The sequence below is a fragment of the Salvelinus alpinus genome, chromosome 19, assembly GCF_045679555.1.
Source record: "Salvelinus alpinus chromosome 19, SLU_Salpinus.1, whole genome shotgun sequence".
Taxonomy (NCBI): Eukaryota; Metazoa; Chordata; class Actinopteri; order Salmoniformes; family Salmonidae; genus Salvelinus; species Salvelinus alpinus.
In genome coordinates this window covers 34,761,115-34,787,789 of record NC_092104.1, presented here as the reverse complement: position 1 = coordinate 34,787,789, position 26,675 = coordinate 34,761,115, and the positions used below count along the sequence as shown (strand labels likewise).

The window sequence follows — 26,675 nt, the reverse complement described above, 5'->3', positions numbered from 1 at the left end:
GTTTGTGGAAATGTGAAATGAATGTAGGAGAATATAACACATTAGATCTGGTAAAAGAAAATACTAAGAAAGAAACAACAGGTTTTTTGTATTTTTTTTGTACCATCATCTTTGAAATGCAAGAGAAAGGTCACACAGGTAATTTAGATGGTGTCCACAAGAGGGCAACAGTGTATGTGCAAAGTTTCAGACTGATAAATTCAAGAATGAGCAAGCTACATGACATTTAGTATGAAGTCACCTAGGTGTCCTTCACGATTTGCCCAAATGTACCCAAGTGGCCTCCAAGTGGGCGAATTGGTTAATTGATCCATTTCAAGAATATAACTATAGAAAACATACAAAATGCTATGCTAATAAAAAAACTAGTTTACACACTCCCAGGAATGTCATATATTATGGATCATTAGCTTGCCTCCATAAAATGTACTAACAAGAGATGCAACAAGAATGCTGATCCAATGTCTCCAAACACAGAATTGAAATATTTAAGAAAAGGGCCAAGTTAGCAGCCAACACTGATCTAATGTCATAAGAAAACACATCACAAACCACCCAAAGTAAAAATAAAAAAAAACAGTATTTACAATTACAGAATTTAGAACACCCTCTACACATCATTGTGCTGCTGGTCCCAAATCCCAAGTCTCTTTCTGCTGTAAAGCACTTAGCACTTAAAGCACATCCTCTACTTGTAGGCTGGCTGGGTATTCACACCTCTAGATGGCCGGGCGGGGGTTTGTTGTGGAGCCAGAGAGAGCAGCAGTCAGACTAAGTGGGGGATGGAGGACTTGAATGTGGTGTCTTTGTAGTCAGTCTTTGCCACCAGTAAGAACTCAAGTGTATTACTTATTTTATTGAACCTTTATTTTGGCAATACATAAAATAAACAACAACACATCTATAATCATATATTATATAGACTGGAAAACACTGTGGTGAAGTGTGTGAACCAATATTTTTTTTAAATGAACCTTTATTTAAGCTACATATGTTAACATGGGCTATTTTTAGCACTTTTCTGGGATACTTGATTGTTTTCATTGCTTTGCTGGGAAGCTTAGCAGAAGTAGACATGCTCATGTTATTTATCTTAGAGCAGGGTGAGCTGCACAAAGTAGACTTCCTACTAAGGCACACAGCCTCAATGCTAACAATATAACTCTGGTTCATAGGCACATGATTACAACATACAATAGCTGTAGGATCAGCGGAGGCATTCAGGGCAGTTAGAAGGACATTAATTAGGTTACTTACATTGTGTCTTCCAATGCCCCTGGGATAATGTACATTTTCTGAAGCATCATGACAACTCAGCGACACAATGGTAAGGATTAACTGAGCTGGGCTTGGGTCAATGATAAGTCATTGTCTCAAAGGTGGCAGGTAGCCTAGTGGTAAGAGTGTTGGACTAGTAACCGAAAGGTTGCAAGATCAAGGCAGTTAACCCACTGTTCCTAAGTCATCATTGAAAATAAAAATGTGTTTTTAACTGACTTGCCTAGTTAAATAAAGGTAAAATACAAATATATATTTTTAAACGCAGTCTTATAATGCTGTGAAAGGATCCAGGGGACTTAGCAAATGTCTTCTGTTTCACATGTTTAACTCTGTAAATAGATGCAGCACCTGTCAAGGCTGTGTTTGCAAATGATGCTCTCCAACCATTTCCCTCTTAGAAACACAGTCAGATAACAGTACTAGAAATGTTCCCTCTACTCTTAAGGAATATCTGAGTGTTTGTGTTCCTTTCTCTGAAGGTGTTGTGGATAAGGGAATAAGGAGGACAGATTCTAGATCATATTACTCCATGCAGCCTTCCTCTCTTTCATTGTTGGTTATTTGGCCAGACAGGAATGGAACTCTGACAGAGATGTTCTAAATTATAATGAAACAGAAGAATTGATTCAGCAGGGCTTCGTCAAACAGGAGCCTCTGTCTTGTACTAACCGTACAACTCCAATCCTTCTAGTACTTCCTCTCTACTGTACAATAGACACTACACGCTTAGATTACATTGCAAACATCACACTAATGAATTTAATAGTGACAATGAAATAACAGTAAGGAATAGGTCACATACAGGAAAGAGGTGTAAATAGGTGCATACTGTGTCAACTATGAAGATTCCATTCCAAAATGGGGTTAATTAACCTTGAGAAATGCTCCTCTGAATTCTTACCAATCATGTCATTATTTAAGTCCCTAAATTAACTTGCTGTGTGAAATCAATGACATTGTTATCTTTATATGGTACGTAATTGTAGCGAACAGCAGGGCAGAGAAGTGAACCAGGGTTGCTGGCTTGAAAGGCAAACACCCTATGTATCACGCAAATAGGATTAACCCTCTTGGTGGGTGTTGTAACGTGGCTCATATAGTGAGGATCGCTACAGTATATTTGAGTTTAAAACCTGAATGTCAACTGACACCTAATAGAGCATTCTAAGATATTTGTCTAACCCTTTTATGTCATACTCTCTGCCATTTTCTGGGAAGAACATCCTGTGCAACCATGAACTCCTTTTTTCACTAGAACCTCTTGCAGTCACAGTGAGTCAGACCACAGGAGAGGAAGCTTTATTGATGTTCTCTGATGGCAACAAAGGGAAAGTCATTTCAAGTCAGCCAGGAGAACAAGGTCAGTGCCAAGCCAGGGAAAGGAATGGGTGGAGTGGATATGGAAGAAAGAACTGCTGAACTGTTGCTGTGAGAACGGATATACAGAGAGAGGGAATTGGAGAGGGATTGACTGAAAGATAAAGGTGCTATACAATTAATCAGGAAAGCATCATTGCACTGAAAGAGAAAATGCACAGAGGAAAAGTGTATAGGAAACACTGTGAAGGGAAAAAAATATTTTAAAATTTGCACTGATTCTTTCCATTTCGTCAACCTATTTCTTTGTGAAAGCAAGTCAGATGTGAGCAGCAGAGGCTGAGCACAGACAGTGTAGCTATAGCACACATTTCATTTTCCATTGAGAAAATCAAGTTAAAGCCACTGAGAAATAATAGCTCTCATTGAGGGGATATTTGGTTGGTCATGAGGAAAAATTTTGTGAAATTGATCAAATAATGTATAATCAAATAAAATGTGTTGATATACCATTTTACATATTAGCATACAGTAATTTCCATTTCCAAGGACCGGGTATAAATAGTGGGAGCCCTGAGACAGGAGATGAGTTTTTATGAGCCAAAGCAAGACGTGTTTTGTATTCCCCACATCTCAGAGAGGAGCATGTAAAGCTGTGATGTTATTTGAAAAATATATTTTGATGAGAAATTCTAGAGTACTTCCCTCTGCACCAGATCTACTCAGCTGTGAATAGGCTGGTCTGTGATTGTTCTGCTCTCTTGAATAATAATTATTATGAAAAATCCATCCAAACACAGCAAAAGAAAGGATTTCTGGATGACATTTTATATTCACTTCAGCTGTTATTACAATAGAATAGAACAACCACGCTACACAGCACTCCATGCACAACGCTCCAGTACTTGTAGGTGTGTGTGCAGTTGAACAGGAGTGCCAATTCCCCAAACACTTTTCCTGGTTCAATTGTGAGTAGCTTCTTGGCATCCTTCGTCACCTCCATCTTCCCTTCTGTTAAACACACATTTAAACATACATACACAATGCAGCAAATACTGAATATATCATTGTCAACTGAATAATAATCATAGTGTGGCAGAAGGTAGGGATGTTGCAGCATTATGTGGCGTGTGTGTACACATGTGTGTCTTTACCTTTGTGCATGTTTACATTTTGAATGTGCGTGTTTACAGTTCTTTTTTTCAATCACTCTGGTGCAATTTTCACAAGTACAGTACCAGTCAAATGTTTGGACACACCTACTCATTCAAGGGTTTTTCTTAATTTTTACTATGTTCTACATTGTATAATAATAGTGAAGACATCAAAACTATGAAATAACACATAAGGAATCATGTAGTAACCAAAAAAGTGTTAAACAAATCAAAATATGTTTCATATGTTAGACTCTTCAAAGTAGCCACCCTTTACCTTGATGACAGCTTTGAACACTCTTGGCATTCTCTCAACCAGTTTCATGAGGTATGCTTTTCCAACAGTCTTGAAGGAGTTCCCACATATGCTGAGCACTTGTTGGCTGCTTCTCCTTCATTCTGCGATCCAACTCATCCCAAACCATCTCAATTGGGTTGAGGTCAGGTGATTGTGAAGGCCAAGTCATCTGATGCAGCACTCCATCACTCTCCTTGATCAAGTAGCCTTACACAGCCTGGAGGTATGTTTTGGGTCATTGTCCTGTTGAAAACAAATGATAGTCCCACTAAGCGCAAACCAGATGGGATGACGTATCACTGCAGAATGCAGTGGTAGCCGTGCTGGTTAAGTGGGCCTTCAATTATAAATAAATCACAGAAAGTGTCACAGGCAAAGCACCCCCACACCATCACCTCCTCCTCCATGCTTCACTATGGGAACCACACATGCAGAGATCATCCGTTCACCTACTCTACATCTCACAAAGACACAGCAGTTGGAACCAAAAATATCACATTTGGACTCATCAGACCAAAGGACAGATTTCCACTGGTCTAATGTCCATTGCTCGTGTTTCTTGGCCCAAGCAAGTCTCTTGTTCTTATTCGTGTCCTTTAGTAGTGGTTTCTTTGCAGCAATTCGACCACGAAGGCCTGACTAATGCAGTCTCCTCTGAACAGTTGATGTTGAGATGTGTCTGTTACTTGAACTCTGTGAAGCATTTATTTGGGCTGCACTTTCTGAGGCTGGTAACTGTAATGAACTTATCCTCTGCAGCAGAGGTAACTCTGGGTCTTCCTTTCCTGTGGTGGTCCTCATGACAGCTAGTTTCATCATAACGCTTGATGGTTTTTGGGACTGCACTGAAACTTTCAAAGTTCTTGAAAAGTTCTGGATTGACTGACCTTCATGTCTTAAAGTAATGATGGACTGTTGTTTCTCTTTGCTTATTTTAGCTGTTCTTGCCATAATATGGACTTGGTCTTTTACCAAATAGGTACCTTGTCACAACACAACTGATTGGCTCAAATACATTAAGAAGGAAAGAAATTACACAAATTAACTTGTAACCAGGCACACCTGTTAATTGAAATGCATTCCAGGTGACTACCTAATGCAGATGGTTGAGAGAATACCAAGAGTGCGCAAACCTGTCATCAAGGCAAAGGGTGGCTACTTTGAAGAATATCAAATATAAAATATAATTTGATTTGTTTAACACTTTTTTGGTTGCTACATGATTCCATGTGTGTTATTTCATAGTTGCGATGTCTTCACTATTATTCTACAATGTAGAAAAAAGTGTGTGGGGGGGGAGTGCTGTGGGATTATTTGTGCCAGAACAGAGAAGAGTGAGGGCAAAGAGACCAGAGGTGGAAGAACAGAGTGCAGAACAGAGAACAGAGGGTTTGAGCACAGCGTGATGGTAGGGAGGGGCATTTCCTTTTGCTGCTCCTTAGACAAATACGATGGTCTTGTAATGGATGGGAGCTTCGACTGGAAGCCAGTGGAGTGTGCAGAGGAGCGGGGTGACATGGGAGACCTTGGGAAGGTTGAACACCAGGCGGTTGCACTGCATGGGTTTGATGGCACAAATAGGGAGCCCAGCCAACAGAAACTTGCAGTTGTCCAGACGGGAGATGACAAGTGCCTGGATTAAGACCTGTGCCGCTTCCTGTGTGAGGTAGGATCGTACTCTATGGACGTAGTAGAGCATGAACCTGCAGGAGCGAGTTACTGCTTTGATGTTTTCAGAGAATGACAGGGTATTGTCCAGGGTCACGGCAAGGTTCTTTGCACTCTGGGAGGGGGACACCAGGCTACATCACATCCGGCCGTGATTGGGTGTCCCATAGGGCGGCGCACAATTGGCCCAGCGTCGTCCGGGTTTGGCCAGGGTAGGCCGTCATTGTAAATAACATTTTGTTCTTAACTGACTTGCCTAGTTAAAACTTCTTAATATCCGGTGAAATTGCAGAGCGCGAAATTCAAAAATACCAAATTCAAATATTTAACATTATTGAAGATATACAGTATGTGTTATACATCAAAATAAAGCTTAACTTCTTGTTAATCCAGCCACTGTGTCAGATTTCAAAAGGGCTTTACGGCAAAAGCAAACCATGCGATTATCTGAGGACAGCGCCCCGCATACAAACACATGAAAATCATATTTCAACCAGTCAGGTGCGCCACAAAAGTCAGAAATAGCTATATAATTAATGCCTTACCTTTGAAGATCTTCTTCTGTTGGCACTCCGAAATGTCCCAGAAACATCACAAATGGTCCTTTTGTTCGATAATGTCCTTCTTTATGTCCCAAAAATGTCAATTTATTTGGCGCGTTTGATTCAGAAATACACCGGTTTCAACTCGCCCAACATGCCTACAAAGTATCTAATAAGTTACCTGTAAACTTGGTCCAAACATTTCAAACAACGTTCCTAATCCAAACTCAGGTACCCTAAAATGTAAATAATCTATCAAATTTAAGACGGAATAAACTGTTTCTAATACCGGATAAAAACAACGTGAAGCGCGCTCCAGTTCACGCGCACCAAAACAGTAGAGTCCACCTGGAGTGACACTTACAATGAATAGGACTACTTCTTTATTTCTCCCTTCCACAGGAGAAAGAGCAGCTCCATCTTTTCGAGGTTGAGCTTGAGGTAGTGGGCCGACATCCAAGCTGAGATATCTGCCAGGCACGCAGAGATTCGTGTCGCCACCTGGGTGTCAGAAGAAGGAAGGAGAAAAGTAATTGAGTGTCATCTGCATAGCAATGATAGGAGAGAGGATATGATGTGAGGATATGATGGAGCCGAGTGACTTGGTGTATAGAGAGAAGAGGAGAGAGCCTAGAAACGAGCCCTGGGGGACACCAGTAGTGAGAGTACGTGGTGCAGACAGAGATCCTCTCCACTTCACCTGGTAGGAGCGGCCTGCCAGGTAAGATGCAATCCAAGAGTGTGCAGAGCCTGAGACGCCCAGCCCTGAGAGGGTGGAGAGGAGGATCTGATGGTTCTCAGTGTTGAAGGCAGCAGATAGATCTAGGAGGATGAGAACAGAGGAGAAAGCGTCAGCTTTGGCAGTGTGGAGAGTCGCAGTGACACCCATCTTGAAGCCTGATTGGTTAGGGTCAAGAATATCAATCTGAGCGAGTTGGTCAGAGACAGCACGCTTAAAACCTCTTGGCGCACGGATCCCTTTAGCGGGATCATTTTCATCAACAACCGCTGAATTGCAGAGCGCCAAATTTTTAAAAAATTACTAAAATATTTAATTTCATGAAATCACAAGTGCAATATAGCAAAACACAGCTTAGCTTGTTGTTAATCCACCTGTCGTGTCAGATTTTGAAAATATGCTTTACAGCGAAAGCAATCCAAGCGTTTGTGTGAGTTTATCGATCACTAGACAAAACATTACAAACACCTAGCAGCAATGTAGATTGGTCACGAAAGTCAGAAAATAAATACAATTAATCGCTTACCTTTGATGATCTTCGGATGTTTGCACTCACGAGACTCCCAGTTACACAATACATTTTCCTTTTGTTCGATAAAGATTATTTTTATATAAAAAAAACTCAATTTGTTTGGCGCATTATGTTCAGAAATCCACAGGCCCAGGCAGGTCATGAAGGGCAGACGAAAATTCCAAATAGTATCCGTAAAGTTCGTAGAAACATGTCAAACGTTTTTATAATCAATCCTCAGGTTGTTTTTAACATAAATAATCGATAATATTTCAACCGGACGGTAAACTATTCAATATAATAGAGAAAGAAAATGTTGAACTACCACTTTTGCGCGCAAGAACTAATCAAAGGACATCTGGCTATCCACTGACACGATTTGATAAATCTCGCTCATTTTTCAGAATAAAAGCTTGAAACTATGTCTAAAGCCTGTTCACAACCTGTGGAAGCCATTGGAAAAGGAATCTGGTTGATATCCCTTTAAATGGAGGATAGGCAGGCAATGGAACAGGGATTTTTCAAAATAAGAGACACTCAGGTTTTCCTCAGGTTTTCGCCTGCAAAATCAGTTCTGTTATACTCACAGACAATATTTTGACAGTTTTGGAAACTTTAGAGTGTTTTCTATCCTAATATGTCAATTATATGCATATTCTAGCATCTGGGCCTGAGAAATAGGCCGTTTACATTGGGAACGTTATTTTTCCAAACATAAAAATTCTGCCTCCTAGCGTCAAGAAGTTAAGGAGGTTTTTGACAAGGGAGGAGTTGAGTGTTGGTTTCTTGAGGAGGGGAGGGTCTCTGGACATTTTTGGGATGCAGCCAGTGGTCAGGGATGAGTTGATGAGGGAAGTGAGGAATGGGGGAAGGTCTCCAGAGATGGTCTGGAGAGGGGAGGAGGGGATGGGGTCGAGTGGGCAGGTTGTTCGGCAGCTGGACCTCACTAGTAGCAGGATTTCATCTGGAGAGAGAGGGGAGAAAGAGGTCAAGGTGTAGGGTAGTTCTGTGTGTGTGGAAACAGTGGAATAAATAGGCAACCGTCTTTTCAAAGTGATTCACAAAGTCATCCGCAGAGACGGAGGGAGAGGGGGTGGAGAGTTAGGGGGAGGAGAAGGTGGAAAAGAGTTTCCTAAGGTTAGAAGCAGAAACTTGACATTTTGAGTGATAGAAAGTGGCTTTAGCAGTGGATACAGAGGAAGAGAAGGTAGAGAGGAGGTAGTGAAAGGATGATAGGTCCTCCAGAAGTTTAGTTTTCCTCCATTTTCGATCAGCTGCCCGCAGCCCTGTTCTGTAAGGTCGCAATGTCACTCAGACATGGAGCAGGAGGGGAGGGCTGAGACGGCCCCGGAGGAAAGGGGACAAATCGAGTCATAGGATGTGGAAAGTGTGGAGAGTAGGGTCGAAGAGGCAGAATTAGAAGACAGGATGGAGAAGGATTTAGCAGAAGGGAGAGATGATAGGATAGAAGATGAGAGAGTAGTGGGGGGGGGGGGGGGGGGCGAAGATTGCAATGGCGCATGACCATCTGGGTACGGGCTGAGTGACTAGGGTTGGAGGAAAGGGAGACAGAAAAGGAAACAAAGTAGTGATCAGAGACCTGGAGGGGGTTTGCAGTGAGAGATTAGTATGCGAACATCCTCTAGTAAAGATGCCTGCCTTGTGAGTGTAAGGGGACTGGAAAAGGGTGAGGTCAAAAGAGGCAAGGAGGAGAAAGAGCGCATTGGAAATAAATGAATCGAAGGCAGATGTCGGGGGTTGAAGTAGCTAAGTACGAAGAGCGGTGAGCCATCGTCAGGAAATTAGCTTATCAAGGTGTCAAGCCCATTGAGGAACGCTCTAAGGGCACCTGGTGGGTGAAAGATGACAACAATGTTAAGCTTGAGTGGACAAGTGACAGTGACAGTATGGAATTCAAATGAGGAGATGGACAGGTGAGAGAGAGAGAGAGAGAGAGAGAGAGAGAGAGAGAGAGAGAGAGAGAGAGAGAGAGAGAGAGAGAGAGAGAGAGAGAGAGAGAGAGAGAGAGAGAGAGAGAGAGAGAGAGAGAGAGAGAGAGAGAGAAAGAAAGAGAAAAGAGAAAATCTGTACTGAGGAGAAATGAGTATCCCTGTGCCACCACCGCGACGACCAGATGCTCTCGGACAATGAGAAAAAACTTAATCAGATGAAGAGAGAGCAGCTGGAGAAGCATTGTTCTCTGGGGTGATTTATGTCTCCGTCAGGGCCAAAAAGTCAAGGGACTGAAGGGCAGTATGGGCTTAGCTGAACTCGCCGTTCTTCATCTGAAAATAACTAGGTAAGATACTCAAATGAGAGAGGGGTGTGGAGCCTTCCTCACGTTCCTTCCAGAAAGACTCACAGATGTAATCGCTGCCAAAGGTGATTCTAAATGTATTGACTTAGGGGGTTGAATACTTATCTAATAAAGATATATTAGTGTTTTTTCGGCAATAAATGTTTTCCAAATGTTCTAATTTTTCTTCCACTTTGACATTAGAGTATTTTATGTGGATCGTTGACACAAAATGACAATTAAATCAATTTCAATCCCACTTTGTAACACAACAAAATGTGGAAAAATGAATACTTTCTAAAGGCACTGTACATCATCATTCTACATCAGCCAGTGTGCTTCAATAGGAAAAAGTGGAAAGAGTCACTATGTGCTACCATTTGGAATTATAGAGTATTGTACAATGCACTACTGAAATACCTGAGTTGTATTTAACAATATATTCCACTCATTATCTGAATTTCATTGATACACTGTAAACTGATGGATTTGAAGCAGAGAGATAGGCGATACTGTCACATAAAAAAAGAAGGTGATCTTGTACAGGGTTGCATTGGGCAGAATTGGCATACTGTGCTACATTTTTACATTGTCCAACTACTTTACAATACCTCAATTTCTGATGATTTATCCTACGCATGTACTGTATAACGATAATGAAACTGTAAGACTGACATGTTTCTCAACATGTTCACAACCTGCCATTGGATGCTAATTATTATTTTTAAATGGTGCATGTCAAGTTATAGTCAAATACTGGATGGAAAATGTACCATCTACTATTATTTTTATTTAGCACTTCAAAAACAGCTGTTTTGAAAGGTGTATCTTGTGTTTTTTGCTATTGGATTAAATGGTGAGCCTATCATTATCTGATGTATTGGTGACTAAACAAAATGTTATCATGGTATTTCACGGAAAACTTTGATTGATCATGAATGACTCAGGGGTGAAAAATGTGAAATCCCAATTAATGCACAATCAAAGGTTCTGAACACAAGATAGGGGGCATTGTTATCAGCTTAGAGTTTATACCACTTACATATGAAACATTTGCGAAAGTGATTGAAAAAAAACTGTATGATGTTGGCATGGGCGTAGACTGTGTGTGTGTGTGTGTGTGTGTGTGTGTGTGTGTGTGTGTGTGTGTGTGTGTGTGTGTGTGTGTGTGTGTGTGTGTGTGTGTGTGTGTGTGTGTGTGTGTGTGTGTGTGTGTGTGTGTGTGTGTGTGTGTGTGTGTGTGACAGTGCAGCTTCTGTTTGAGCTCCTTCAGAGGAGGATGATAAAGGATGATGATGGCAGTCTGTGGCGTCCCCCACGACAGCAGGGTGGCAGCTGAAGAGGTGTGACCACACATTAGCTCAGCCCTCCTTACTCAGCTCCCAGCTGCAGGTGATTGACAGGGAGTGTGTCTGACACACCATCAGATAAACGCAGCTGTCTGAGATATGCCATGTGACAGGTAGAGACACTCTAATCTACAACACCACAGCAGAAACAGACAAAGTCTAGGCCTCAGGTAACAAGAAAAGCAAATTGGACAGCCGTGGCCCATTACCTGTCATATCAGATATGAGGGTAGTCTGAGAAATGCCTGAGCGCCATTATCAATGAGCATTGCATACCAGGGCTGAGTTGGACCTCTTGCCCTGTCCCTGCCTGACATTTAATCACAAAACATTATGTATGCCGCTTATTGTCATGCATACCACCACCATCTCTCACTCTCTCCTTCCAGAAACAGATCATTCTAACATTTCCCCTCATTGCGCTATAAAGCAGTGCTGGCACTAACAGAGGAGAATACCAACTCAACTTTTTTTTAAACCTTTATTTAACTAGGCAGGTCAGTTAAAAACAAATTCTTATTTTCAATGATGGCCTAGGAACAGTAGGTTAAGTGCCTTGTTCAGGGGCAGATTTTTACCTTGTCAGCTTGGGGATTTGAGCTTGCAACCATTTCAGTTACTAGTCCAATGCTCTAACCACTAGGCCACCTGACGCCCCGAATTGCAATTCGTACAAATTGCAATTCGTACATGAGCCAGAGGGAGGAGGAAATGAGGAGGGGCAACTGTTGAGTAACATTCACCGGGCCATCTCTGAGCAAACATAAAAGACAAATAAGCAGCATTCATTAAAGACCATGAGCTGACTGCGCTTCGATTGTGGAGACCAAGTGCTTGATGAATAATTCACCAAAATGTCTCAAGCAATTACTCTACATTGGGGACTTTGGTTTTTGAGAGTAGGGCTATGCATGAAAATTCAAGAAAACAGTGGTTGGGACCTTGAAGGACCTTGAAGTGGCTGTATTCCCAATCCCCACCTATAAACAACTGTTGATTTAACTTCTTACCTTTTAGAATATAGGCAAGAGTTCCACTGTCTCCCTCTTGAATGACGCAGCAGCCTTGGTTGACCGTGGTGGGGTACACACAGTCCATTATAGCCAGGATTTGCCCACTTTCCAGGTTCTTTAGAAAGTAATTCTCTAAAAAGGAGGTCTTAATCAGCTCATGTGACCTGAAGTAGTAAACCGTGTGGGAGGCAATCAATAAGTAATCAAATCAAATCAAGATTCAAATCAAGTTTATTTTATATAGCCCTTCGTACATCAGCTAATATCTCGAAGTGCTGTACAGAAACCCAGCCTAAAACCCCAAACAGCAAGCAATGCAGGTGTAGAAGCACGGTGGCTAGGAAAAACTCCCTAGAAAGGCCAAAACCTAGGAAGAAACCTAGAGAGGAACCAGGCTACGAGGGGTGGCCAGTCCTCTTCTGGCTGTGCCGGGTGGAGATTATAACAGAACATGGCCAAGATGTTCAAATGTTCATAAATGACCAGCATGGTCAAATAATAATAATCACAGTAGTTATCGAGGGTGTACCTCAGGAGTAAATGTCAGTTGGCTTTTCATAGCCGATCATCAAGAGTATCTCTACCGCTCCTGCGGTCTCTAGAGAGTTGAAAACATCAGGTCTGGGACAGGTAGCACGTCCGGTGGACAGGTCAGGGTTCCATAGCCGCAGGCAGAACAGTTGAAACTGGAACAGCAGCAAGGCCAGGTGGACTGGGGACAGCAAGGAGTCATCATGCCCGGTAGTCCTGACGCATGGTCCTAGGGCTCAGGTCCTCCGAGAGAGAGAAAGAAAGAGAGAAGGAGAGAATTAGAGAGAGCATACTTAAATTCACACAGGACACCGGATAAGACAGGAGAAGTACTCCAGATATAACCAACTGACCCTAGCCCCCCGACACAAACTACTGCAGCATAAATACTGGAGGCTGAGACAGGAGGGGTCAGGAGACACTGTGGCCCCATCCGATGATACCCTCGGACAGGGCCAAACAGGAAGAATATAACCCCACCCACTTTGCCAAAGCACAGCCCCCACACCACTAGAGGGATATCTAATAGTAATGTCATTGTGGTTAGAGTTTGACAACAAAGGCACTACAGCCTTGAGCCAATTGTCATACAGTGTGTATAAATCAATCATTATTGATTATTGTCTGTGCAGGAAACACTTTATCAGCCTTAAGAGAACATTTCCAACCCGGACTCAGGGGTAGACGTAACATAGTAAAGTTAAATCGTATGATATGTAACGATTTTACAATTCACATGGTATGTTACAAATTGCAATTCGTACAATATGTTAAGAATTGCAATTCGTTCGATAGGTCACGAATCTGCAATACGTATGATATGTTATGAACTCCAATTTGTTGTGCTAACATCAGCTAGGTGGCTAACACTAATGTTAGCTAGGTTTAAAAAAAAAAATAATAATCTTATTGAACCTATATTTAACTTCTAATTGGTCCCAATCCCGGATCCGGGAGCACCCTCATCAGTAAAAAAGCTGACTAGCATAGCCTAGCATAGCGCCACAAGTAAATACTAGCATCTAAATATCATGAAATCACAAGTCCAAGACACCAGATGAAAGATACACATCTTGTGAATCCAGCCATCATTTCTGATTTTTAAAATGTTTTACAGGGAAGACACAATATGTATTTCTATTAGCTAACCACGATAGCAAAAGACCCAACTTTTTTTTCTCCACCATTTTTTCACTGCATAGGTAGCTATCACAAATTCGACCAAATAAAGATATAAATAGTCACTAACCAAGAAACAACTTCATCAGATGACAGTCTGATAACATATTTATTGTATAGCATATGTTTTGTTCGAAAAATGTGCATATTTCAGGTATAAATCATAGTTTTACATTGCAGCCACCATCACCACTCTCACCAAAGCAACTAGAATAACTACAGAGAGCAACGTGAATTACCTAAATACTCATCATAAAACATTTATGAAAAATACACAGCGTACAGCAAATGAAAGACAAAGATCTTGTGAATCCAGCCAATATTTCAGATTTCTTAAGTGTTTTACAGCGAAAACACAATTTAGCATTATATTAGCTTACTACAATAGCCAACCACACAGCAGCATTGATTCATGCACGTTAGCGATAGCGAATAAACCAGCAAAAGATATAAAAAATTTCACTAACCTTCTCAAAACTTCATCAGATGACAGTCCTATAACATCATATTACACAATACATATATTGTTTGTTCAAAAATGTGCATATTTAGCGGCACAAATCGTGGTTATACAATGAGAATAGCAGCCAAGCTGCAAACAAAATGTCGGGAGAAATCTTGGGAGAGGCACCTAATCTAATCATTAACTAATCATAAACTTGACTAAAAAATACAGGTTGGACAGCAAATGAAAGATACATTAGTTCTTAATGCAACCGCTGTGTTACATTTTTAAAATTAACGTTACTACGACATACAGCGTGCGTTAAAGTGAGACCGCACCGAAATTAATGCCGGAATAGTAGTTTAACATTTTTCAACAGAACAACGAATTAACATCATAAATAGTTCTTACTATTTGATGAGCTTCCATCAGAATCTTGTGCAAGTTGTCCTTTGTCCAGAAGAATCGTTGCTCGGTTGTAGATTGTCGTCTTCAACTTTGGAATTAGCAGTAAACATTAGCCATGTGGCGAAGACGTGCCCAACTCACTATAACGCAGCACAAATGAAATACCGAAAATCGCAATATAATGATATAAACTGATATAACTCGGTTTAAAATAACTACATTATGATGTTTTTAACACCTATATCGAATAAAATCAGAGCCGGATATATCTAAAGCCTATAACGAGAGCTTTTCAGAATGCAATCCTGAGGTCTGTCTTGCGTCATGATGAACGTTGAAAAGAGTGCACACCCGGTTCCAAGAGCTTTTATACGGCCTCAGATCTACCTAGACACACCATTCCAATTCTCACTGCTTACTGACATCTAGGGGAAGGCGTATGCAGTGCATGTCGACCCATAGATTACATGGAAAGTTATAAACTGACCCTGGAACAGAGCCCCCGATTTGAGATTTTTCAGTTCCTGACAGGAAGTTTGCTGCAAAATGAGTTCTGTTTTACTCACAGATATAATTCAAACGGTTTTAGAAACTAGAGAGTGTTTTCTATCCAATAGTAATAATAATATGCATATTGTACGAGCAAGAATTGAGTACGAGGCAGTTTAATTTGGGATTTTTTTTTTACAAAGTCGAAATGGCGCCCCCCTATTGAGAAAAGGTTTTAACTAGGCAAGCCAGTTATGAACCATTTTTTATTTACCATTACAGCCTACCCCAGACAATGCTGGGCCAATTGTGCGCCGCCCTATGGAACTCCAAATCACAGCCGGATGTGATTCATCCTGGATTCGAACCAGGGACTGTAGTAATGCCTCTTGCACCGAGATGCAGTGCCTTAGACCGCTATGCCACTCGGTGGCTAACATTAGCTAGGCTAGGGGTTAAGGTTTATTTTATTTTATTAGAATCCCCATTAGCCGACGAAAATGGCAACAGCTAGTCTTACTGGGGTCCGACACGTAACGAAAAAGACATTACAGACATAATACTTTACAATTTACATACATTTAAAAACGTTAACATGTTATGTGTGTGCATTTATCAGTTACACATACTATACATGTCAGTACATACTGTACACATAAAATTAGGTTACATAGGGGAGAGCCATTGTACTGTGAGGTGTTGCTTTATTTGGTTTTTGAAACCAGGTTTGATGTTCACTTGCGCTATATGAGATGGAAGGGAGTTGCATGCAATCATGGTTCTGTATAATACTGTACGTTTCCTTTAATTTTTCTGGACCTGCGGACTTTGAAAAGACCCCTGGTGGCATGTCTGGTAAGTGTGTGTGTCAGTCCTGTGTGTAAGTTGATGATGCAAACAATTTGGAATTTTCAACTCATTAATGTTTCTTATAAAAACAAAAAGTGATGCTTTCAGTCTTTCCTCAACTCTTAGCCAAGAGAAACTGGCATGCATAGTATTGATATTAGCCCTTTGATTACAATGAAGAGCAAAACATGCCGCTCTGTTCTTGGCCAGCTGTAGTTTAACAAGGTCCTTAGCAGCACTTGATTATAGAGGGTTGCCAGTGCCTTGCAAAAGTATTCACCCCCATCGACGTTTTTCAAATTTTTAAATAGATTTTTATTTGGATTTCATGTGGACATACACAAAATAGTCCAAATTGGTGAAATGAAATGAAAAAATGAAAAAAATACAAATACAAATGTAAAAAAAGAAAAAACGGAAAAGGGGTGCTTGCGTATGTATTCACCACCTTTGGTATGAAGTCCCTAAATAAGATCTGGTGCAACAAATTACCTTCAGAAGTCACATAATGAATTTTAAAAAGTCTACCGGTGTGCAATCGAAGTGTCACATGATCTGTCCCATTATCTCAGTATATATTCACCTGTTCTGAAAGGCCCCAGAATCTGCAACACCACTAAGCAAGGGGCACCACCAAGCAAGCGGCACCATGAAGACCAAGAAGTTCTCCAAACAGGTCAGGGACAAAGTTGTGGAGAAGTACAGATCAGGGTTGGGTTATAAAAAATATCAGAAACTTTGAACATCCCACGGAGCACCATTAAATCCATTATTAAAAAATGGAAAGAATATGGCACCACAACAAACCTGCCAAGAGAGGGCTGCCCACCAAAACTCACAGACCAGGCAAGGAGGGCATTAATCAGAGAGGCAACAAAGAGACCAAAGATAACCCTGAAGGAGCTGCAAAGCTCCACAGCGGAGATTGATTGTATCTGTCTATAGGACCACTTTAAGCCGTACACTCAACAGAGCTGGGCTTTACTGAAGAGTGGCCAGAAAAAAGCCATTGCTTAAAGAAAAAAATAAGCAAACGCGTTTGGTGTTTGCCAAAAGGCATGTGGGAGACTCCCCAAGGTACTCTGGTAAGGTGAGCCTAAACTTCAGCTTTTTGGCCATCAAGGAAAACGCTATGTCTGGCACAAACTCAACACCTCTCATCACCCCGAGAACACAATCTCCACAGTGAAGCATGGTGGTGGCAGCATCATGCTGTGGGAATGTTTTTTCATCGGCAGGGACTGGGAAACTGGTCAGAATTGAAGGAAGGATGGATGGCGCTAAATACAGGGAAATTCTTGAGGGAAACCTGTTTCAGTCTTCCAGAGATTTGAGACTGGGACGGAGGTTCACCCTCCAGCAGGACAATGACCCTAAGCATACTGCTAAAGCAACACTTGAGTGGTTTAAAACCTCTTGGAAATAGGGGGCGCTGTTTTCACTTTGGGAAAAAATCGTGCCCAAATTAAACGGCCTCGTACTCTGTTCTAGATCATACAATATGCATATTATTATTACTATTGGGTAGAAAACACTCTGAAGTTTCTAAAACTGTTTAAATTATATCTGTGAGTAAAACAGAACTCATTTGGCAGCAAACTTCCAAACAGGAAGTGAAAATTCTGAAAATGGGGCTCTGTGTCAGGGCTTGCCTATTCAATTGCCTTATATTTATGGATCTGTATGCACTTCATACGCCTTCCACTAGATGTCAACAGGCAGTAGAATGTTGAATGGGGTGTCTAGCTTGATTTGAGACCGAATGAAAGGTCCGCCCTATTGGCAGTATTCAACTGCGCACCAGGGAACACGACATTGTCTTCTGAAATGCGTTAGGTATACACGACGAAATGCTCCGTCTCGGACTTTATTGGATACATATGAGAAAAACATCATAAAGATGGATTTTCAACCGAGTTTGACCAGTTTATTCGACGTTTATTGTGACTTTTGGAATTTTTCGTTCCATGCGCCAGGAGATGATGGACACGTGTGCGCCACAATGCTAGCCAAAGTTGCTAATTCGACAGAAGAAATTGACATTCTAAAACAAAACAACGATTTATTGTGGAAATAGGACTCCTTGCACTACATTCTGATGGTAGATCATCAAAGGTAAGAGAATATTTATGATGTTATTTCGTATTTTTGTGGTATATGTTGGCTCCAACAAGGCGGAGAATTGCTGGGCGCTGTATCACAATATTGCATGCTGTACTTTGTACTAAAGTTATTTTTTTAAATCTAACACAGCGGTTGCATTAAGAACCAGTGTATCTTTCATTTGCTGTACAACATGTATTTTTTAGTAAAGTTTATGATGAGTTCTTTGGTTAGATTACGTGACTGTCCAAAATTTCTCCGGACAATTTGGTGCATTATGGCGCCGTATTCACAATGTAAAACCAGGATTTGTACCTATAAATATGCACATTTTCGAACAAAACATAAATGTATTGTATAACATGATGTTATAAGACTGTCATCTGATGAAGTTGTTCAAAGGTTAGTGATTAAGTTTATCTCTATTTGTGGGTTTTGTGAAAGCTACCTTTGCGGTGGAAAAATGGCGTTGTGTTTTTGGATATTGTGGTGAGCTAACATAAATATATGTTGTGTTTTCGCTGTAAAACACTTAAAAAATCGGAAATATTGGCTGGATTCACAAGATGTTTATCTATCATTTGCTGTACAACATGTATTTTTCATAAATGTTTTATGATGAGTATTTATGTATTTCACGTTGCTCTCTGTAATTATTCTGGCTGTTTTGGTGCTATTTGTGACGGTGGCTGCAATGTAAAACTACGATTTATACCTATAAATATGCAAATTTTCGAACAAAACATAAATGTATTGTATAACATGATGTTATAAGACTGTCATCTGATGAAGTTGTTCAAAGGTTAGTGATGAATTTTATCTCTATTTGTGGGTTTTGTGAAAGCTACCTTTGCGGTGGAAACATGGCGTTGTGTGTTTGGCTATTGTGGTGAGCTAACATAAATATATATTGTGTTTTCGCTGTAAAACATTTTAAAAATCGTAAATGTTGGCTGGATTCACAAGATGTTTATCTTTCATTTGCTGTATTGGACTTGTGATTTCATGAAATTATATTATATGATATCCCTGTGGCGCTAGGCTAGGCTATGCTAGTCAGCTTTTTTGATGAGGATGATCCCGGTTCCGGGATGGGGGGTCCGTAGAGGTTTTAAGGGGAAACTTTTAAATGTCTTGGAATGGCCTAGTCAAAGCCCAGACCTCAATCCAACTGAGAATCTGTGGTATGACATAAAGATTGCTGTACACCAGCAGGAACCCATCCAACTTGAAAGAGCTGGAGCAGCTTTGCCTTGAAGAATGGACAAAAATCCCAGTGGCTAGATGTGCCAAGCTTATAGAGACAGATCCCAAGAGACTTGCAGCTGTAATTTCTGCAAAAGGTAGCTCTACAAAGTATTGACTTTGGGGGGGGGGGGGGGGGTCAATAGTTATGCATGCTCAAGTTTTCAGTTTTTTGTGTAATTTTTTGTTTGTTTCACAATAAAAAATATTTTACATCTTCAAAGTGGTAGGCATGTGGTGTAAATCAAATGATACAAACTCCCCAATAATCTATTTTAATTCCAGGTTGTAAGTTAACAAAATAGGGAAAATGACAAGGGGTGTGAATACTTTTGCAAGGCACTGTATGATGGCTTTTAGCGGCCATGTTGGAAGACCACCGCATCAATTCTTTCGACAACAACAGCTGAGTGGCTACCCCAAGCTGTATGATAACAGTGCATAACACTAGTTGATTCCTTACCATGGTCAATTTCTGTGCAGTATTTGGCTGCTCTAACAAGGCAGGAAAGACAACTGGATAAAAAAAACAGATTACCCGCAATCATGAAACACCAAAGAGATAAGACAAGAGCTGTCAGAAAAATAAAAATAAACTTTTTGAACGTCAAGACCTGAACCCAGACAGTCTACTCCAATCAGTTCATCACTGGTAAGTCTGATCGGTTTCAAGTTTAGTTTAGCTGTTATGCTAACCAGGTGTTAACAACAAGACTAAGTTAGCCAACATTAGCTAGCTAGATAGTTTGTAGTCTAGCTATTAGCATGTGTTGCGTGAGTTTCAAGTTATGGGTAAGTAATTTTGTTCACCATAAACATGAACCTTTATAATGTCGTGTCTCTGGCATCATTAAAGTGAAGACTGTTATTTTATCAAATCAATTCTCTGTAATTATTATTACGTGATTAAACTAATCATGTAAATGTCATTAACTAGGAAGTCGGGGCACCAAGGAAAATTTTCAGATTACAAAGTTATAATTTTCCTGATATAACTCTTCAGATATTTTAATATCTGATCAATTAGTCTTCTAATGAATGAATTATTCTTTACCTCACGTTAGTCTCATTCCAAACGTCGTAAATTGTTGGTTATCCGCACGAACCCAGCCTTTACTATGAATCATCCATACATCAATTGTCTAAATCATTTATTTACTAACTAACTAAATAATCACAGAAATGCATAAACACACAAACAGTAGATATGGTTACAAGGAAATGATAGGGGAGGTTCCCTAATGAGCTAAACCGATATGACGGCTTGGCGGACAAAGGGAAGTGGGTGTGGACTGAGAAGGGAGGGAAAGACAAAAATAGTCACTACACAGTTGATAATTATATTAATTGAAATGCTAATCCTTTGCACATGAACGCTCACTCATTCAGGAGTAATTGCAATCAATATATATTTACGCCCAGTGTGTCGTCGTGATCTTGGTTGGAATCGTCAGTCCTTCTGTTGGAAAGTTCATCCGAGCGTCTCTCTCTCTGCTTCCCTGAAGTCTTTCGTGGTTAGAATGGATACTTCAGAGTACCATTAAGAAATGTTCTTAAGGAAATAGATGTTTCGGCGGTTGTCGGTCTTCACATCCCAGGTTGACATAATTTCTAGCTGCAGACTAGTAATTAGTATCTAAGATTGGCTCTTATTCTGTCGGGATCGACAGTCTCAGAGTTGAACCATTTCCTGTGGTATGGTTAGGAATTCAACAACCATTACAACTTTAGCTTATACTGAGGTTTTTGTGGTCTGAACTCAACCTCTGTCCCCTCGGTGTCCGTCGAGGTACGTGTAACCGATGTGAAATGGCTAACTAGTTAGCGGGGTGTGCGCTAATAGCGTTTCAATCGGTGAAGTCCCTCGCTCTGAGACCTTGAAGTTGTTGTTCCCTTGCTCTGCAAGGGCCGTGGCTTTTGTGGAGCGATGGGTAAAGATGCTTTGTGGGAGGCAGTTGTTGATGTGTGCAGAGGGTCCCTGGTTTGAGCCCAGGTAGGGGCGAGGAGAGGGACGGAAGCTCAACTGTTACATACGTGTGGTCTGAAGAGGATTTCTTCAGGAGGGTTTTTTATTCGTAACAGTAGAAAAGGGCTGTTCCATGACGCTAGATCATGTCTGTGCTCACGGGGGCGGGCCAATGACTTAGTTAAACTTTAAAGGGAATACAGATGCCTGCACATCCAAAAGGGTTGGCCTGCTCCAGTTGTAATAGGTATTTAAAGGTTATGTGTGACTTTTAAACTGTATTTTTGTTCACAAAATGTGCTAACATACTTTAGGTACACATATAATTCATGGTATACAAGGATGCACCCTTATTCTCTTGGGACATTCATTGGGACCTCTTCAGCTGCAGACAGGGTTTCTCTTCATCTGCAGACAGGGTTTCACGGCTCTCTGTATCTGACAACAGAAAACATCACAAAGAAATAGGCTGTATTATACTCAAATTAGACAGCACTGAATATTATGTTGCTATATCTCTCTGTCGTCATAGTTTTTCTCGCTAGGGACAGGAATTGGAGAATCTTTAAATAATATCCTCCCACAAAGGTAACTGCCCTATCCCTTCTCTAAGAGCTGGAACTGCTAGCTAATCCTTTCACCCTCTTCCATGGCTATTAGCTATTTAGCTATCTAGCTACCTAGATACAAATGTATTTAGTGTTGCAATGATGAATACATCAAGATAGCTAGCTAACTAGCTAATATGAAGATACCTAGCTGGTGATATTTAATTCACTTGGCTAGCTATACAGTATGTAAAGTTAGCTAACTAGCTAACATTAGTTAGCTGTTCATTTCAGTTAGCCTGCACACAAAGTTCCTGGAGAAACTAGCTAGCTAGCTAATAATAGCTATTGTTTTTATCATTTTCTAAATATATTTACTTACTTGAATAGGTTCTCTCACTGCCTCTATTTTTTGGTTCCTTCGAAAAATGAAATAATGGGCAATCTCCCCAAAGTTTCCGGTGGTAGCAAAACACAGCCAGCCATTTGGACGATTGGAGGACTACCACCAGACTGACTCTGGTCTTCCAACATGGTGCCTGGTGTGGTTGCTAGGTGATTTGCAATTAACTAACATACTAAGTAGTTGCAAAGTAGCTCAAAAGAAGTAAGTAGTTGCTAATTTGTCTAAAGTTGTCCATAATGTGTTTCGAACACGCAACTTTTGGGTTGCTAAACGTTTGCATTATACGCCTACCCATTCACCACAACCAACCACCCTACTTTAGTTTTTGCCTCAATAACCTTCTGTCTTACAGTATGTAACCATACCAAAGGTAACATATCATACTAATTTGAGTGTCCCGGACTTACGTTTAGTAAGTTACGTCTATTCTATGAGACCAGGCTGACATTTCTCAAGCAAAACAGGTCAAAGGGAACATGTCCTTGGTGTGTTCTGTCACTGTTGGTTTATGTTGTAGCTTTTCAGGCTGACCAGAGCAAGTTGCCTTGGATTCAGGGTCACGGGCTCTGACAATATGCTCTTTCTTTGAACCGCATGATACAATGTAGCCTACATGTTATAAATAATATGTATAATAGCATAAAAGAAAAACATTGCTTGAAATTTGGTTGTACTTTCTGCAGAAAATCTTACCTGCACTTGCTCCAGAAATCAAATCAAATTGATTTATATAGCCCTTCTTACATCAGCTAATATCTCAAAGTGCTGTACAGAAACCCAGCCTAAAACCCCAAACAGCAAGCAATGCAGGTGTAGAAGCACGGTGGCTAGGAAAAACTCCCTAGAAAGGCCAAAACCTAGGAAGAAACCTAGAGAGGAACCAGGCTATGAGGGGTGGCCAGTCCTCTTCTGGCTGTGCCGGGTGGAGATTATAACAGAACATGGCCAAGATGTTCAAATGTTCATAACTGACCAGCATGGTCAAATAATAATAATCACAGTGGTTGTCGAGGGTGCAACAGGTCAGCACCACAGGAGTAAATGTCAGTTGGCTTTTCATAGCCAATCATTGAGAGTATCTCTACCGCTCCTGCTGTCCCCAGAAGACCCTGGGAATGTGATGATGGCCATGTAGGGGTCCAGTTCATGAATCAAGTCATCCTTGGCATCCAACTCCAGCTCTAGCTCATCAATGAGTGTTTCCCTCTGGCGACGCTCCTCAATCTTCAGCTGTAGGGCAAACTGCAGGTCTCGAAGTGTACCCATTGCCCTTGGGGAGCAGAAGTGATAAGCCAGGGAATTATGAGAGCGAGGGAGAATGAGAATGAGAGACTGTGTGTGTGTTGTGTGTGTGTGTGTGTGTGTGTGTGTGTGTGTGTGTGTGTGTGTGTGTGTGTGTGTGTGTGTGTGTGTGTGTGTGTGTGTGTGTGTGTGTGTGTGTGTGTGTGTGTGTGTGTGTGTGTGTGTGTGTGTGTGTGTGTGTTAATTACATTGTTACGTATTGCATTCTGAACATTCTAATTAAATTATCTTTGATTGAAAAGACAGCTTAGAAACTCCATTCCCACCGAGGCTGCAGTTGATTAAATAATAGGCATAGCATGCAACAAAATATGGCAATTTGTTAGATTATGCATGCATTCAGTTATACAACTTTAATTACACATTGCACAAAATTATAAATCACAAAGTAAAATCACTTACAGTAGCCTACCTGTCTAAGCAGAAGAACATCAGCAAGAAAGTTCAGAGAATTTAAATGCCTGACTGTTTAGAACTGAAATGCTTTTATTTTTAAACAGTTGTATCACATCTGTCTCTGACTGATATTTGAATTTGTGTGAGACGACTTCTCTGTTTTTGCTCGGTGTAAAAGCATGGACAGGTGCAGCACAGGTACGCCTCGCAATACTGTCAGTAAAGAGTGAATGGTTTGTCGCTACAGAAAGACTCAGGTGGATGATTCATGAAGCCTCTTACCAATAAGCTTTGCTCTCAGATCTATGGAAAGCCAAAAGGTTCAAATAGTCTCACCCTGACGACTCGTTTTACTATAATGCCGTCCTAAGCAAGTGTATTGGTGTACAAACGGTGTGGTCGCCTGATATCTCACTATACACGCGTTGAAAATGTCTTAGAACATTCTAATTAAATTATCTTTGATTGAAAAGACAGCTCAGAAACTCCATTCCCACTGAGGATGCAGTTGATTAAATAATTGCATAGCATGCAACAAAATATGTAAAATTTATAGATTATGCATGCATTCAGCTATGCAACTTTAATTGCACATTGCACAAAATTATAAATCACAGAGCAATCGGGATTAAACACTGTTAAAAATTTTGAAAAGGGGATAATGTTCGCTAACTTCACTAGGTTGGCCTACACTGGAGAAAAAGTACATTACGTTTACTTACCACTATGTTTAGCCAACTGTACAAAGTTTCTACTGGTAGCTTGCAAAGTAAACATTAGCTAACAGTAGCCTACATCACCAAATGCATGGTTCTGCTGCTTTACCCTGCTGCCTGGTCTGAGAACATGTTGTATTATTCTGTAGATAAATCTGAGACACTCCATTTAGTATGACATGTAATGTATTGTATGGTATATATTCATTTGTGAATGTCCATCACCCATTTCGTAAAATATGTTACGAATTTGCAAAATGTACTATATGTTACGAATTTGTTAAACAGACTATATATTATGAATTTGCAAAACATATGATATGTTATGAATTCTTGCTATGCTAGGGGTTAGTGTTTAGGAGTTATGGTTAAGTTTAGGAGTTAGGTTAAAGGGTTAAGGTTAGGGTTAGAGGACGGGTTAGCTAAAAGGGTTAAGGTTAGGGTTAGGGTTAGGGGAAGGGGAAGCTAACATGCTAAGTAGTTGCAAAGTAGCTAAAAAGTAGTAAGTAGTTGAAAAGTTGCTAATTGGCTAAAATACTAAAGTTGTCCGTGATGAGATTTGGACTCGCAAGATGTTCCTAGACATTCACGTTACTCGCTCGCCCGACCAAACACTCTACTTTCATTTTTGCCTAAGTAACCATCTGTCTTATGTAACCATACCAATCGTAACATATACTAATTTGGGGATCCCAGATTTACTTTTGCTATGTTAAGTCTAGTCTATCAGACCAGGCTGGATAGGTAGAGCCCACAAAGGATGGGAAATTAACCTAAACCACTCATTCTTGTCAGTTATAGTTCACTTTTATTTTATATCACTTAAATATCCAATTAATGGAGGCCAATATTGAGAGATATCATGAGGCTACCCTCACGTATCTGAAATTATATGATTAAATTATGTTTTCTAATCATTAGCATGCAGTTAATTACTTGCGGAATAACTCTGATGATAGAGCTAAATATACGCAATTGTTTCACATGGAATAATCGGAAATGTTTAGTTCTGACTATGCTCTTCAAGAGGTGGACAACAGTATATCACAACCAGATAGTTCACACGTATTTAACAATCCCTTGAAAACGACAAGCAGTTGTCAATGGCTTTAACAGAGCTCGGGGTCTCCTTGCCCACCAGAAAGCAAATCAAATGCTCTGCTCCTTATTGTGATGTTTAACGACCTATAGGGTGCAATTTACAGTGTGCTTTGTAAACAACAAAGCACACTGTAATTGTTGTAAACAACAATGCAGAGTTAAAGGTAAAAAAATATATATATACAGTACCTAGGGCTGTGGCGGTCACGAAATTTCATCAGCCGGTGATTGTCAAGCAATTAACTGTCGGTCTCATGATAATTCACTGTTAATTAACATAAACACATTTAGCATCTCCTGACTTCCACACATAGCCTACTAGCCATTTTAAAAAGTCTAATAAATCCATGTAATGTAGCCTACACCTTCACAATAAATCTATAATTTATTTTCGACAGGTCTAAAGAAACATAATATGAATAAAATTTCAGAAGAAAATAATACCATTCTCTGAGTTGTCCTTATGTTAGGCTTTGTTTTGGTGTGTCAGTGTAAGTATGTGTGATTGTGTGGAGTCCAGTGTGTGTGCATAGAGTTAGTGCAAAAAAGTGTCAATGCAGGTAGTCCAGGTAGCCATTTGATTAGCTATTTAACAGTCTTGTTTAGCAGTCTTATGGCTTGGGGGTAGAAGCTGTTCAGGATCCTGTTGGTTCCAGACTTGGTGCACTGGTACCGTTTGCCATGTGGTAGCAGAGAGAATAGTCTATGGCTTGGGTGGCTGGAGTCTTTGACAATTATGGGGGACTTCCTCTGACACTGCCTGATATAGAGGTCCTGGATGGCAGGGTGCTCGGCCCCAGTGATGTACTGGGCCATACTCACC

General features: G+C 40.6%; 1 pseudogene; it reads right to left on the bottom strand.

The window, feature by feature from the left end:
• The window catches only part of LOC139545852 (cGMP-dependent protein kinase 1-like), a 29,203-nt pseudogene extending 5,600 nt beyond the window's left edge, over positions 1–23,603 (bottom strand).
• Between the last annotated feature and the right edge of the window lie 3,072 nt (positions 23,604–26,675).